The sequence below is a fragment of the Periplaneta americana genome, chromosome 2, assembly GCF_040183065.1.
Source record: "Periplaneta americana isolate PAMFEO1 chromosome 2, P.americana_PAMFEO1_priV1, whole genome shotgun sequence".
NCBI classification, from domain to species: domain Eukaryota; kingdom Metazoa; phylum Arthropoda; class Insecta; order Blattodea; family Blattidae; genus Periplaneta; species Periplaneta americana.
The window spans coordinates 174,364,217-174,379,121 of NC_091118.1; the positions used below are offsets into that span (position 1 = coordinate 174,364,217).

Genomic DNA, 14,905 nt, shown 5'->3' on the forward strand with positions numbered 1-14,905 from the left:
TCTTTCATTTATCCATTCGTTCAGTCGTTCATTTATCCGTTCGCTCACTCGTTTATTTATCCATTCGTTCAGTCATTCATTTATCCGTTCACTCACTCGTTTATTTATCTATTCGTTCAATCGTTCATCTATCCGTTCGCTCACTCGTTTATTTATCTATTCGTTCAGTCATTCATTTATCCGTTCACTCACTCGTTTATTCATCCATTTGTTCAATCGTTCATCTATCCGTTCGCTCACTCGTTTATTTATCCATTCGTTCAGTCGTTCGTTTATCCGTTCGCTCACTCGTTTATTTATCCATTCGTTTAGTCGTTCATTTATCCGTTCACTCACTCGTTTATTTATCCATTCGTTCAGTCGTTCATTTATCCGTTCGCTCACTCGTTTATTTATCCATTCGTTCAGTCGTTCATTTATCCGTTCACTCACTCGTTTATTTATCCATTCGTTCAGTCGTTCATTTATCCGTTCACTCACTCGTTTATTTATCCATTCGTTCAGTCGTTCATTTATCCGTTCGCTCACTCGTTTATTTATCCATTCGTTCAGTCGTTCATTTATCCGTTCACTCACTCGTTTATTTATCCATTCGTTCAGTCGTTAATTTATCCGTTCACTCACTCGTTTATTTATCCATTCGTTCAGTCGTTCATTTATCCGTTCACTCACTCGTTTATTTATCCATTCGTTCAGTCGTTCATTTATCCGTTCACTCACTCGTTTATTTATCCATTCGTTCAGTCGTTCATTTATCCGTTCACTCACTCGTTTATTTATCCATTCGTTTAGTCGTTAATTTATCCGTTCGCTCACTCGTTTATTTATCCATTCCCACGCAGCGGCTTCTTCAATTACGGAATGAAATCAAAGTCGCATGGACTGAGATCAGGCGAGTAGGGAGGATGTTCCAACGCACTATCACCCAATGCTTCTCGTAGCTCAGAATGACACTGACGAGCATTTCTGCCACGAAGAACTGTAATTTTCACGTATGACCGCTGTTCAACTTTACTTACAGCCATCTTGGAGCAGAGCCTCTAGAATAGGCCTACTAACTTTTGCGTGTGCTGTCAACTGGTCACCAATGCACACAGACGCAATCTGGCGTTTTCATCCCGTACAGTGTACAACATGTTTTCACACGTATATACTGACCACATTTTCGGTTATTCGGAAGATATAACATAGTTGCCATGACTTATGAAATGACACTCGTGTATATATTGTTGTTGGTCAACTGTCCGAAGACAGGTCTGAACCTCACAAGTGATACTAAGAAGGCACCACTTATGAGACAACTACGCCAGGAGATAATGGGATAGATTGGCCAGTTCCTTTCCCCCTCCATTGCATACATCGCCGACTAGCTACATATTACACTAGTCAGGCTTCAAATGCAAACAAACAATTGTTCTCCCTCTGACACATATCGTCAAAAGTGAGATGTACTGCCTGATAATAGAATGTGAATATAAGGTAATCTATGGGGTATCCTCGACCTCATCTCGCCAAATATCATCTCACTATCACCAATCGCTAAATAACCTAGTAATTGATACAGCGTCGTTAAATACCAACTAAAATTTAAAAAAATACATGAAGACCTCAGGGGTCCCCCCCCCCCGTTTAATTATCACCATGCCCCATAACGCGTAGTCATATTACATGGTTTATTGAAACTTGTTTATCAATTATTTGTTCATTTGGTGTCCCATTGTCTTTTGCTTCACTGTTTCGTGATTTTGTTGATATTCATTGTTGTGTTATATTACTTTATGTTATTCACTGTTGAATGTTCTCTATCACTATCACTATCTTTGAGTTAATTATACTTGTTCTATTTTCGCTGTTTACATATATACACTTTTATTAATTGGATCTTCACTATCACTATCTTTCACTTAATGAATTTAATTCTATTTACACTATTTACATATATACACTTTTAGTAATTATAACTATAGTGTTTATAATATATTGCTCATTGCGTGTGTTTACGCATGTTACAAAACTGAGACATATATTTACAATTGCTCAAAGTTTATAGCGTTAATATAGCGCACAAATGACCTCAAATGCACTTTCATGATGTCCCTATAATTTATTGGCCAATTTCTTCCACCCATTGTTGCTGCCTTGAAGACACTGCGCTGTTGGTTCAAGATTTGACAATCCCACAGAAGATGATCGACTGTTTGGTCAGCTGCTCCGCAAGGACATCCTGGGCTTTCCGAAATTCTGAATCTGTAGTAATAAGATCTAAATAGTGATAACCCTTAAAATTGAGATTGACAGTTTTCTGGTTGTTAACAGCCTATAAGCCACATTATCTTTGATTTGGTTAAATAATTATGTAAATATGTTAACAAATGATTGGATAATGCCGTTTGAAAAATATGGCAATCCTCTTGTGTTTGCAGTAAAAATTGAAATGTATGCAATTTGAGGCCTATATGTGAGTTATCATTATTTATCCCCGAAGTCTTCATAGACACACACATATTAATTTTTGTCCCGCTGACTTCAATTAAACTTTCGATATTCGTCACGCTGAAATACGTATGTTAAAAAGTCTTATTTAATGATGATGAAATGAAGCAATAGAGGTCTAAAGAAGCAGTGATAGGGAAAACTTAGAGTCTGTACTTGGGGAAAGTCTGTTCCATTTCAGTTTTATATCTCAAATGTCTATAAGTATGAGCCGGGGTCAAATTCTGGTTATATTTGGTGACAGGTCGTCACTTAATTGACTGGATAGTTAAGTTATAGGTAGTCCAATGATAATGGAAAAATAGCGACCATACAAATGATAAATGTAGATACAAAAAAAATCTGTATCATCGGCGGCGTGGCTCAGGCGATAGGCGCGTATGCCTGGTGACTGGGAGCTGCGCTCGGGCGTGGGTTCTATTTCCTCTTGGGCTGATTACTGTACATAATTGGATTTTTCTTATGTTTTTCCCATTTATAAGGTGAATCATAGGAAATCATATGGCTAATTCTCGGTCTCATCTCGCCAAAATCCATCTTCTTATCACCAATTCCATCAACGTTAAAATAACCTAGTACAGCGTTTCTCAAACTATGGTCCGCGGACCACCTGTGGTCCTCGAGGTCTGCCCTTGTGGTCCTTCAAAAAAGACAGAAAAAAATACAATTCAAACGAGTTGCGTATTACACTATAGCTGAAAATCTCAGAGTTTGTAAATGACTCACGGCAATCGCCTTTCACTTTTTCTCTCAGTACTGACATTTTATGAAATTTATTTACCCTACCCGTCTATCGACTTCCCACTCTACTCTCAGCAAAAAAAAAGAGGGATTTAAAGCATTATGAACGTGGTGTTTCTCGCTATCTTTTCCCTGCACATCTGGCGCCGTGCCTGTAACCCAGTCAGGGACTACCCGAATTCATAACAGGATCAAAGTATCGAACCTTTTCATGTATTTATGACTTTCTTAATAGTTTGCACATTGAAATGGTCACGTACTGTACGTCGTACACCAACAATAGAACATGCAAAATTGCATCTTTACTTGTTGAAAATCGGGCATGTTTCTGCATTAATTTTTTTACTGTATTTCTCTTTTTGCAGATGACGATATAGGAAATTTTCTTCTATTAACACTAACTTAATTAGTTAATACTAATATAAAATTAATTGAATTAAATTAATTTTAATCAATTATTTCTAAATTAAAATGTAAGTATATTTTGATATTAAAATATGCTACATAAGTGATAAATTTGCTTTCGAAGGGAACAAGAGTAAGGTGGTCCGCGAAACTGTTTTGACTTAAAAAAGTGGTCTCCACTTCAGAAAAGTTTGGGAAACGCTGACCTAGTAGTTTATACAGCGCCTTGCAATAACCAAGTACAGTAAAATAAGTACTGAAATTTTTGTAAGTTGGTAACACTACGAGCAGAAGGTTCACAGATGGTCTTTGTAATTTACCATATAACCAAATACTATGCCCTCATAGAAAACTTTGCAGCACGCAATAATTAAGGGAGTTCCTTTGTGTGATAATGAGTGGTAAGATGCGAACACGAAATTAGTACAAGCGTGTGCAAACGCGTGCAAAAAAGTGCCTCCGTGACCTAAAAGAGACAGAACGGCGGGGTAGGGGGAATATGTTAGTCACTTCCTTTATTTTGATGGGAGGACAAAAATGGTTGGTCGCCAGGTGGTTTCAAGGGAAGTGAAGACTTTTAATATCGTACTGTGGTCAGAATACCGCCACTTTTCAAGGTTACAACTCCTCATAAATATGTGGCTGTGTAGTAATTTGTTTTAAAAACAACTTCCTAAATTTGCAGTCCATCTGTCGACTATGCCACGCTGAAACGTAGTGGGTTTACAATGGCACGCCAGTAGGTCAAATCTTCCACAACATTAGACTCTTTCATACACCCCTCCATACAACATTCAAGGTCAAAACACAACAGCATTATGAAAATGAACTGTTTTCAAGCTCATGAAGTTGAAAAGCCGTCAATGTTGCCTTTGTTCTCTTTTTCACAGTTGTTCGTGGTCGTGAATGCCTTTCCTTTATAAGCAATGTCAAATTTTTTTTTTTTTCAATATCGACTCTTTCCGGCCATGCTGTCTCGTAGGTTTTCATGTGAAGTCCATTACAGAACGACAAACGAAATAAACAGTGCAATGTAATTGCATGTATTTGTACATATAATTAAGGTAGTATGAAATGATAAGTATTAAAAGCAATTGTGTGAATTTTAAGACATCGTTATGAGTGTATTCTGACATTCTTAAAAGCGATAAGCTTGCACGACAGGAATCGACTGATGCAGGAGACTTTTATTGAGGAAAAGGGGCCAGGGGTCAAATCCTGGTTGGGACAAGTTACCTGGTTGGGATTTTTTCCTGGGTTTTCCCTCAACTAATTGAAGAAAAATTGTTGGGTAATTTTCGCCGCTAGACCTCGGACTCATTTCGCCATCATTAATTCACATATCATCATCATCATCATCATCATCATCATCATCATCATCATCATCATCATACAACAGCCCGGGTTAAGTTCACGGTGCGGCGTGCTGTACTTGTACAAGGGTGAGGCCGTTCGGCTACCCAGTCATTCACGGAATAGGAGTGGTAAGCACTAGAGATGAACAAAACTAACTGCCGCTCTCGCTCACTGTGTTCGTTGCATTTGTTTCTCGAGTCTCGTCTCGTAACTCTCGTGCGCTTCGAGTCTCGCTCATCATTCTCGAAATTGCATTTGGTCGGCGTGGAAAGATTTCGTAACTTTGAATAACTTACTTCACTGAAATAAATAACATTATAAATGTTTAATTAACACAAAAAGACAAAACAGAACAGTATCTTGGTTATCAAAATGTTTGGTTCTATTTATGTGATATTACCTATGGTTATATAAATTTAAAAAAAAACAATTCTCAAATAAATTTGCATTTCTAAGAAACATAAAACATAACGTTAATATCTTTTTATTTGAGATTGCACACTTGATCTCAAATATATGAAAAGAAAATTCCTAGCCTTTTAATAAGGACCTAGTAATTAAATAAAGACTGGAGAACGGATTATTATACACTGAAAGGTAGAGATGATGTTTGAAATAGCCTACTTGATTGTTTATACATTTATAACAGTTGCCAAAGTAGATAAAAGTTCAGTCAGGTATAAACAACTGTGGCGATTCAAGGCTGCTTGACGTTCGAGAGTTGATCACTTCCGAAGTCTCGAAGTTTTGAAACATTCACAACCGGTCTTTACAACGACGCAACGTATACAATATTGTTGTGCGGGTTTTCGGCTTTGCAGACGCTGTTAGTGTTGCTTTCTCGATCGTTGTTCAACTTTAGTAAGCACTATAAGCAGCAGGCTGCAGCGCAAACCTTCGGGTCCATCCTCAACACACAAAAAAAAAAAAAAAAAAACTCCGAACGCTCCATTAGCCTATATTGAATGACGTTATTCTTATTTTAAAAAAGATTATAAATTACTATCTAAAAAATAAACTTTATTAAGCGATGGTAGATAAAATAGACCATTGTATGTAGGCCTAACTAGTGGGATGTGCATTACGAGTATTAGTATCACTCTCGTGTAGTTAAGGAAATTGGCTAAAACCTTGTCCTTCAAAGACTCACTCGAGCGATAATAATGCATTCATCCCACTAGTTGCATAAATAAGTATTAGAGAATAATTTAAGAATCAACTGTAAGGCTATAGTCACTATGCAAAATTAATGTAAACTTAAATTAGGAACCACTCCATTAAATACGAACATTTACATACATTCACACAGACAACCGCAACGACGTAGGAGTAAGGAACTCTCTAGTTCCAAGCTTAAGTTTGTTTACGTCCAGACGATTCAATAACAATGACAGGAGTGGTGCGGCAATGGAATATCGGCAATCTAGTCAAAGCACAGGATAAGCCTTATGTTTTATTTCCCGCTATTCTTTAATGACCAGAAGCCTAGAAGTTCTGCAGAATTGACGCCTTTTTATTTTATTTCATTACATGGGGGTTTACGAAGAGGGATGAAGTTACAGGAGAATGGAGAAAGCTACACAACGCAGAACTGCACGAATTGTATTCTTCACCTGACATAATTAGGAACATTAAATTCAGACGTTTGAAATGGGCACGTATGGGCGGATCCAGAAATGCATATAAAGTGTTTGTTGGGAGACCGGAGGGAAAAAGAGCTTTGGGGAAGGCAAGACGTAGATGTGAGGATAATATTAAAATGGATTTGTGGAAGGTGGGATACGATGACAGAGATTGGATTAATCATGCACAGGATAGGGACCGATGGCAGGCTTATGTGAGAGCGGCAATGAACCTGCGGGTTCCTTAAAAGCCATAAGTATAAATATGGGGGTTTATGTGTATATATCGGCTAGTATGTTTATCCACTTTTTAAATAACTGAATAATTATTTAAGTAACGTTGCTAACTTTGAAAATTCAAAGAAGGCTTACAAAAAATATTACAGGTGAAGTGAATAACATTCGATGCTATGAAGAAAATGAGCTCGAGACAGCATTAGGCCAAATCCAGAATTTATATTTTTTTCGCTTTCTCTAAAGACAAAAAAAAACATACACATTTAGTGTAGGCCTACTGGTTTATCTCAAATGATGCCCCACACTAGTAATGCCCCACTTCGATTATTGTGATTTTCTACTGACTGATCTCAATGTCAACCAGTCGCAAAGATTGCAACGTGTTCATAATTCTTGTGTTCGCTTCGTCTGCGATGTCCGTCACCCTGACCACATTACCCCATCCTTCCAAACTCTAAACTGGCTACGGCTTAAGGAAAAGTAGAAATTTTCATTCCCTTGTTCTCCTTTTCCAAGTCCTTCACACCTCTACACCTACCTATCTTGCCTCCCGTTTCAGTTACATGTCACCATATCATATCTCTTCACACACACGCAAAATAGTCGCATACTAGTCACACCAACACATAAGACATCATCGTATTCATCATCATACACAATCTCGCTCTCGCGCTTGTGGAATACCCTACCCAGTGACATCAGAGACTGTCGGAATTTAGTAGCGTTCAAAAACAAACTTATTAGGCATTTTCTTACTGCGTAGAGTAGGTTTAATTTTTACTTAATTAATAAAAAAAATTCTCTCTCCTTAACTTTTACAATAAACTGTCTAGCCTTTAATCAGTTAATCTTTTATTACTTTGATTTTTATTGTATTTGTAAATTTAATATTAATTGTAATTATAATTGTAATGTATTCTTAATATTGTAGTTGTAATCCCCTGGTAGAGCGGAAGAGAGGACCTGATGGCCTTAACTCTACCAGGTTAAATAAATAAATAAATAAATGTAAATAAAAAAATAAATAAGCTTTGTCATCTACAAATCCCACAGAATTGAATTCCGATCCTTTTTAATGAGAATTCATCAGCTGAGTTACAATTGGAAATGAAGAGTATCGTAGCAGTATTGTGTGGTGATACTATGGAATTGTCTCTTCCTGAACTGGTTGGGTCGGTCGTTCCCTCGTAACCACAAAACCAGTGTCCATTGCCACACTTTTACATTTCCATAAGCAACTGAGAACAAAGTTACAATGACTGACCTTGATTTGAGGCTGGACTTTCCGAAACCCGCGCCAGGTGCAACTGACGGCTTCACTTCCATTTCCATGATTAGGGGCTCCGAACACGAGCTGTTTGCACGTAAAAACCGGGCAGAGGGTGGGGGACATCGCTAGAAAAGAATCGTAATACAGAAGTAGAGAATTCTGCATTTAGCATCCATTTCAACTACATACTATGTAGTATTAACAATGATGCGACCACATTATAATTAAAGAAATAATTTCGTTCGAGGTTCGAGAAAGACGGGAGACCAATGTCGTGGATTTGCCACACTTAAAAGAACCTTGTTGATGAATGAGAGACGCCGGGCACAATTTACATGCCATTCATCGATTAAGCAAAAATTTGAAGATAGCATAATGGGCCCCAAAATATTTGAGGCTAAGAGGGATGAAGTTACAGGAGAATGGAGAAAGTTACACAATGCAGAGCTGCACGCATTGTATTTTTCACCTACATAATTAGGAATATTAGATCCAGACATTTGAGGTGGGCAGGGCATGTAGCACGTATGCGCGAATCCAGAAATGCATATAGAGTGTTAGTTGGGAGGCCGGAGGGAAAAAGACCTTTGGGGAGGCCGAGACGTAGGTGGGAAGATAATATTAAAATGGATTTGAGGGAGGTGGGATATAATGGCAGAGACTGGATTAATCTTGCTCAGGATAGGGACCAATGGCGGGCTTATGTGAGGGCGGCAATGAACCTCCGGGTTCCTTAAAATCCAGTAAGCATAATGGGCCCCTATGAATTACCGTACTTAAAAAAGCGTTAGGGCTGGTTCACAATAAACCGGGAATAGAAACGACAATGAGAACGAGAATGGAAATAATGTTAAAATAAGTGTATTTAAATGTGAGCGTTCACAACAGTTAATTGTGAATGCTCACATTTAAATACATTTATTTTAACAATATTTCCGTTCTCGTTCTCGTTGTCGTTTCCATTCCCGGTTTATTGTGAACCAGCCTTTAGTCTTACCTTTCACATAAGCTTACAATCCTGGTAATATATAATGATGTGATACGAACTTCCTGGGCGTATCCCTGTGATATATCCAGAGATGCAAATCTATTCCTCTAATCACCTCAGGAATTAGCATAAATGATAAGCAGTGCTAAACGATTTCCGGCCACTTTCATCTGTGATAAATAACACTGAACACATTTTTACTTTTTGTCTTGCTCCGAAATAAAAATAGGTGAATATTACTAATATGTGTGCCCTAAATCTGAATTTAAATTCCAAATTGCCCAATCACGTATCATTTTCCGGAGAAAATTAAATTTAATTTTTTATGATAAAACTTATTTGTTTTCAATTTTTTATTGCTACTGATAAAAGTACAACACACTAGGGATTCAAAATTCCTCATAATATTTGAAAAATGTGTACTAGATACAAAAATGATGTTACATAGTTAAAAACACAATAACAATAAAAATATTTCATGCGTATAATGAGAAAAATCTCGGAGTTTGAACTTACATTTAAAATATTTTTTTTTGGATAACTTCTGTTTATAACTAGACCCGGGACTGTATTTTACAAGGAACTAACAATAGTCTGCAAGCATGCTGGATGATGATCTTCCTTTATATCGCCTTTCCATTTCAGATATTTCTTGATGAAATCTTTCCCCATGCTCGTCGCTTACCGCTCCAAAGTTAGGAGGAAAGAAATCCAAATGAGAATGTAAAAAGTGTATTTTGAGAGACGTATTGCACTCCATTTTGACATATGCACTTAACATGTTTTACATAACAAGTTCTATGTAGTTCTCTGCCCTAGAATTTCCAAGGAAATTTGAGCAAACGTTTATGAAAGTGCGTCATGCCATTATTTCTGTAACGGAAAGATTTTCCTTAAACAGCGCGTCAACCTTAACTTTGTGAATTTGTGGACCGATGAAAATGTCCTCTTTTAATTTGCCGTCACTCAAACTGATAAACTTTTCATTTAAATACTGAAAACCACACCCTTGTTTGTTCATTGCATAGACCTCACTTTGAACTGTTATGAAATTTAGTTAATAGAAGCGACCAATATCTGTTATTTATTAAAAGTACAAAATAACATGTCAACAACCATAAGAAATCGGAAATAAGTTATAAATTCATAGAATGCATTAGCATTTGTTTTAGTTTATACCCCAACCCGCGCCAGATGTTTCCTGGGGGAGCGCTTATCGAAAAGTGAAATCGTATTATATCTTAAAACTCTTACGTGATAGAAGAAAAGAATGCATTTTCAGATTCAGCGCATATGAAACCATAATGGACACATTGTTTTAAGTCGGAGCAAAATTCTTGTTGTTCAGTGTAATTGGTCAGTTTAAGTAAAAGCCTTACCGATACTTACTATGTGCTACAGATGTATCGATCGCAGTTTGCTTTAGGGATATTGGCAACAGTGGTTATAGACTTCCAATTGGTAGGTGTGGTTGGACATTGTTGCTCCGAATAAATGTAAAAAGAAGAACTTACTTTGCTTTGCTCTTTTGGGATACTTTCACGTAACGTTTTGTTTTATATATTACTAGCTGAAAGTACCCGGCATTGCCCGGGTTTTCCTTTCTGCTTCTATTTTTAATTAAACTGGTTATTACATTTTCGGAAATCTCGGAAACCTAACTACAGACAACCAAAACGAATTTCTTTACTAAGCTTTCCTCGCCCATACAGATGAATCTTTACTTAACGTTACTTACATGAATTAATGAACTCTTCAGCCAAATGCCTGCTAGGGTTAACTCAATTTAAAACAGTTGTAAATCAGGCACCGAAAATAAAACATTTCATCATGTGCCTGACGTTAAACTGTTGTTTTAAATTTATTTATTTATTGATTTGTTTTTATTTACTGTATTAATTTATTTATTTTTATTTATTTATTTTGTTTATTTATTCTGGTGTAGTTAAGGCCATTAGGCCTTCTCTTCCGCACCGCCAGAAATACAAATAAAGTAATAGAAAAATCAAACTATAAACAAAGTAAAACCCAACGAAAATATAATTCCTTCTCCTCTTTCTGATCAGTTTTAGCATTGAATCAATATATAAAAAAGTAAAGGTATCCCCGTTACATGCCATGAAGGCACTTGGGGGGCATGGAGGTAGAGCCCCATGCTTTCCATGACCTCGGCACTAGAATGAGGTGGTGTGGTCGGCACCACGCTCTGACCGCCTTTTACCCCCGGGAAAGACCCGGTACTCAATTTTATAGGAGGCTGAGTGAACCTCGGGGCCGTTCTGAAAGTTTGGCAACGAGAAAAAATCCTGTCACCACCTGGGATCGAACCCCGGATTGAATCAATATATACATATATAATTTAATTTATATTGGAAGATTTATATCACATCCAGTTTTTTTTTTAATATAACTTGAAACTATATCTCATAAATTCAGAACATATTATATTAATTCTAATTTTATACACAGAATACAGATACAATATAAACTCGCAATAAGTCATTTTTTAACATAAAGACTAATATTCTGAGAAACGTATAGGCCTACCGGTATTTTCGAAATTAGGAGATTTTTAATTCCACAACGCTTAACATACTAAGTTTGCAACGTGAACGATAATATTTTGAGAATTAATACAATGTTATTTTCAGTAGGCTTATGTACATTCACATACCACATTAGCAACATCACAAAAGTATCATTGAATTGCTTATTGATATGTGTATTTTTTTTTCACTTCTTTGTATAAAATATAGTTGAGAATGTGAAAAACACGCAGTTTTTAAGTTAATGTCTGCAACTTTGAGCAACTGTCCTTGAGATTCATTTTAATATGGCCATTACAAATGCTTGTGGCATTGAAATTGCAGTTGAATGAGTATTCTAGCAATACGTGGAATAAAAAACATCTCCTTTTATTTTTGCAGTTAATATTGCCAAGTCTATTACGTTTCGAATGAGTTTTTCACACCAATTCTTATTCGTGCATAATTTTGGTGAGTGAATATTTCACAATAGTGCTATTGGTTATTCATTATTAAGTAAATTATGTGGTAGCAATCCTTGTAGTTTCAAAGAATTCTAGAATTCAGTTGTATAAAACAGTTTGCTCACTATCTACAAAACTGCATCGAGGAATTCATAATACGGTTCTGGACTGCGTAAAGATACTTATTGTATAAATTATCTAGTTTTAGCCTTCGTGATCTGTAACAACAATGTAATTTAATTTCGTATTAAAATTTCCATGGCCTCGTGAAAGTCGATGTTGAATATAACAGACAATAATAAAAAACAATTGACTGTAGAAGATTTTGCGTTTTAATATTATGCATGAAGATTTGATCTATTTATTTTTATTTTTTATAATTTTAATGAATTTAACTTCCATTTGCACAATTTTAATGTAGCCTATGTTCTTCTTCTGGTTATGAAGATTAAATGTGCAAACTTTGGCACATATCGGTCAGAGCGTGTAGATTTGTATAGAGAACATACATACATACATACATACATACATACATACATACATACATACATACATACATACATACATGCATACATACATACATACCCACATTCAATTTGATATATTAAGATTAAATAAATGCAACAATAAAAATAAATTAATGGTGCGAGATGAAAGCTCTAAAAGTGAACAGCGTGCTGTAATTCCTGTATCGCAAAATGGTTGCAGTATATGGAGAGAAATGCCTGAGGAAATCAATTGTGAAGGATTGGTATGCGTGGTTTCGTTCTGACCGAACATCTCTACAGAACAATCCACGAGCAGACAAGGCTCAAAACAACCACGCAACATTCAATTCAACATGTTGATGCTCTTGTCTGAAAGAACAGGAGAATCACAATAAGCAAACTTAGTTCGTTACTGAATATCAGCTAGGGACGTATCCATAAAATTCTCCAAACATCAGCAGTATCGCAAAGTTTGCGTGCAGTGGGTTCCAAACTCTAACTGCTAAGCAGAAACCGAACATGTGAGAATCTGCCAACAGACACTAGACGATATCAGGAGGAAGTTGATCTAATATTTAATTGCAGTGTGGCATAATTTCAAGTCGCACTATAGTCGGTCTAGATGGAAACAAACCCGATCTTCTCGCCCTGAAAAGCTTGACTTTCAAGGAATTACCTAATTTTCACCTTACAATTAGGGGACATTTCAGAGGAAGTCCAACAAGGAAATCGACCCAGGAGAGATTTGAACCCACGCCCGAACACAGACTCGGAGAACGAGTCCAGCTCGCCACCCCTATATCACACGTTTTCGCACGTGTTTTTGTTCACTAGGGTGAGCACGGAGTAATCAGATAACTCGTGCGTTGTCACGATCTGTCGATAGATAAACTGACAGAAACTGGAGGTTCGGTAGGACTGTATCTATCTTGGATCGCTACTAGATTTGATAAAGCTGGCTCGATCTCGAAAGGAGAGACTTTGATTGGCATTTTTGAGAAACAGCAATTAAAGTTTTCTCACACTTCTTTGCAGAGTCCTGACCTCCACCCCCAATATTTCAAAGAATCGGCGCCTATGTGTTTTCCGAATTTAAAATAAAAAAAAAAATATACGAATCAAAACAGTAATTTTAATAATAATTTATGAATTGAACATCTGTTAGAAAAATTATTGATTTTTACATTACAAAATAAATCTTGGTTAAAATGCGGGATTTTTACGCATACCGACAAAAATTACGGGGACGCCGGACACCTAGGCCAAAAAAGGGAACTGACCGTTTTTTACGGAACGTATGACAAGCTTAGTGTAGCGTTTCCACAACTAATAGCATGTGGTATAATGAGGTATCAGAGCAGGTATCTGATCTCGCGTTAGGAACAAAAGACTGGAAACTGATGCGGAGAGATGCAATACAAGTTTCAACATGTCTAGGAGTATGTAAACAGGTAACGGATATGTGACTACAGTATGTTTCAACAGTAGTAGAGCTATACACAAGGAAATGTTTAAACACACGCTTTGAGAAGAATTAATCAGGTCTCACAATAATTATAAGTAAATATTCATCTTTTAATTGTCATCCTCTTTGATTTAGTGCGGATTCAAACTCACTCGAGGACGGCACGTCAAAGGACTCTATTGTATGGTATTGTATTTATTAACATTCCATGGTATTCATACATTGCTTTACAGCTAGAATATGGAACAAGTCAAAAAACTTAATACTATTATAAAGTCTTAATTTATAGTCACAGTCTAGATGAAATATATATATACAGACGAGATTTACAATATAGTCTACTAGTACAACACATAGTTTTAGTATCAATTTCATGAAGTGTTATTGAATGTCATGAATTCACCTACAGAATAGAAGGCGTGAGAAATTAGGTACTTCTTTAATTTGGCCCTAAATAATCTTATGTTTTGAGTTTCATTTTTTATATCGATAGGGAGACTATTAAAAATTGTTACTGCCATATAACGCACTCATTTTTGATAGCACAATAGACTTGCCGATGGAGTATGAAAGTCATTTTTTGACGTGTATTTATGTTATGAACTGTTCCTGATAAGGACTCTAGACAAAATTTCTCGTCCATTTTGAATTCAGACGCTGAATAATCTCTGCAGTTCAAACCGTCGTTAAATAGAATGCTATTATTTCTACATATTTTAATTTCTGTCGCTTTATCGACTGTGTCAATTCGACACCGAGACACTAGAGAGCTAAATTGTCACTTAGTATTATGAATATTTTTTATTGGGTTATTTTACGACGCTGTATCAACATCTAGGTTATTTAGCGTC

General features: G+C 36.4%; 1 protein-coding gene across 2 annotated transcripts in view; it reads right to left on the reverse strand.

Moving 5' to 3' along the window:
* The window catches only part of Oatp74D (Organic anion transporting polypeptide 74D), a 905,484-nt gene that overhangs the window by 488,094 nt on the left and 402,485 nt on the right, over nucleotides 1-14,905 (reverse strand). The window contains exon 1 of one of the 2 annotated variants that reach the window (XM_069818962.1): nucleotides 8,119-8,214. The exons of the other annotated variant lie outside the window; for it this stretch is intronic. The gene's annotated coding sequence lies outside the window, so the exon portion shown is untranslated. Of the gene's footprint in view, nucleotides 1-8,118; nucleotides 8,215-14,905 lie in introns of those variants that run through there. 2 annotated transcript variants of the gene reach the window in all.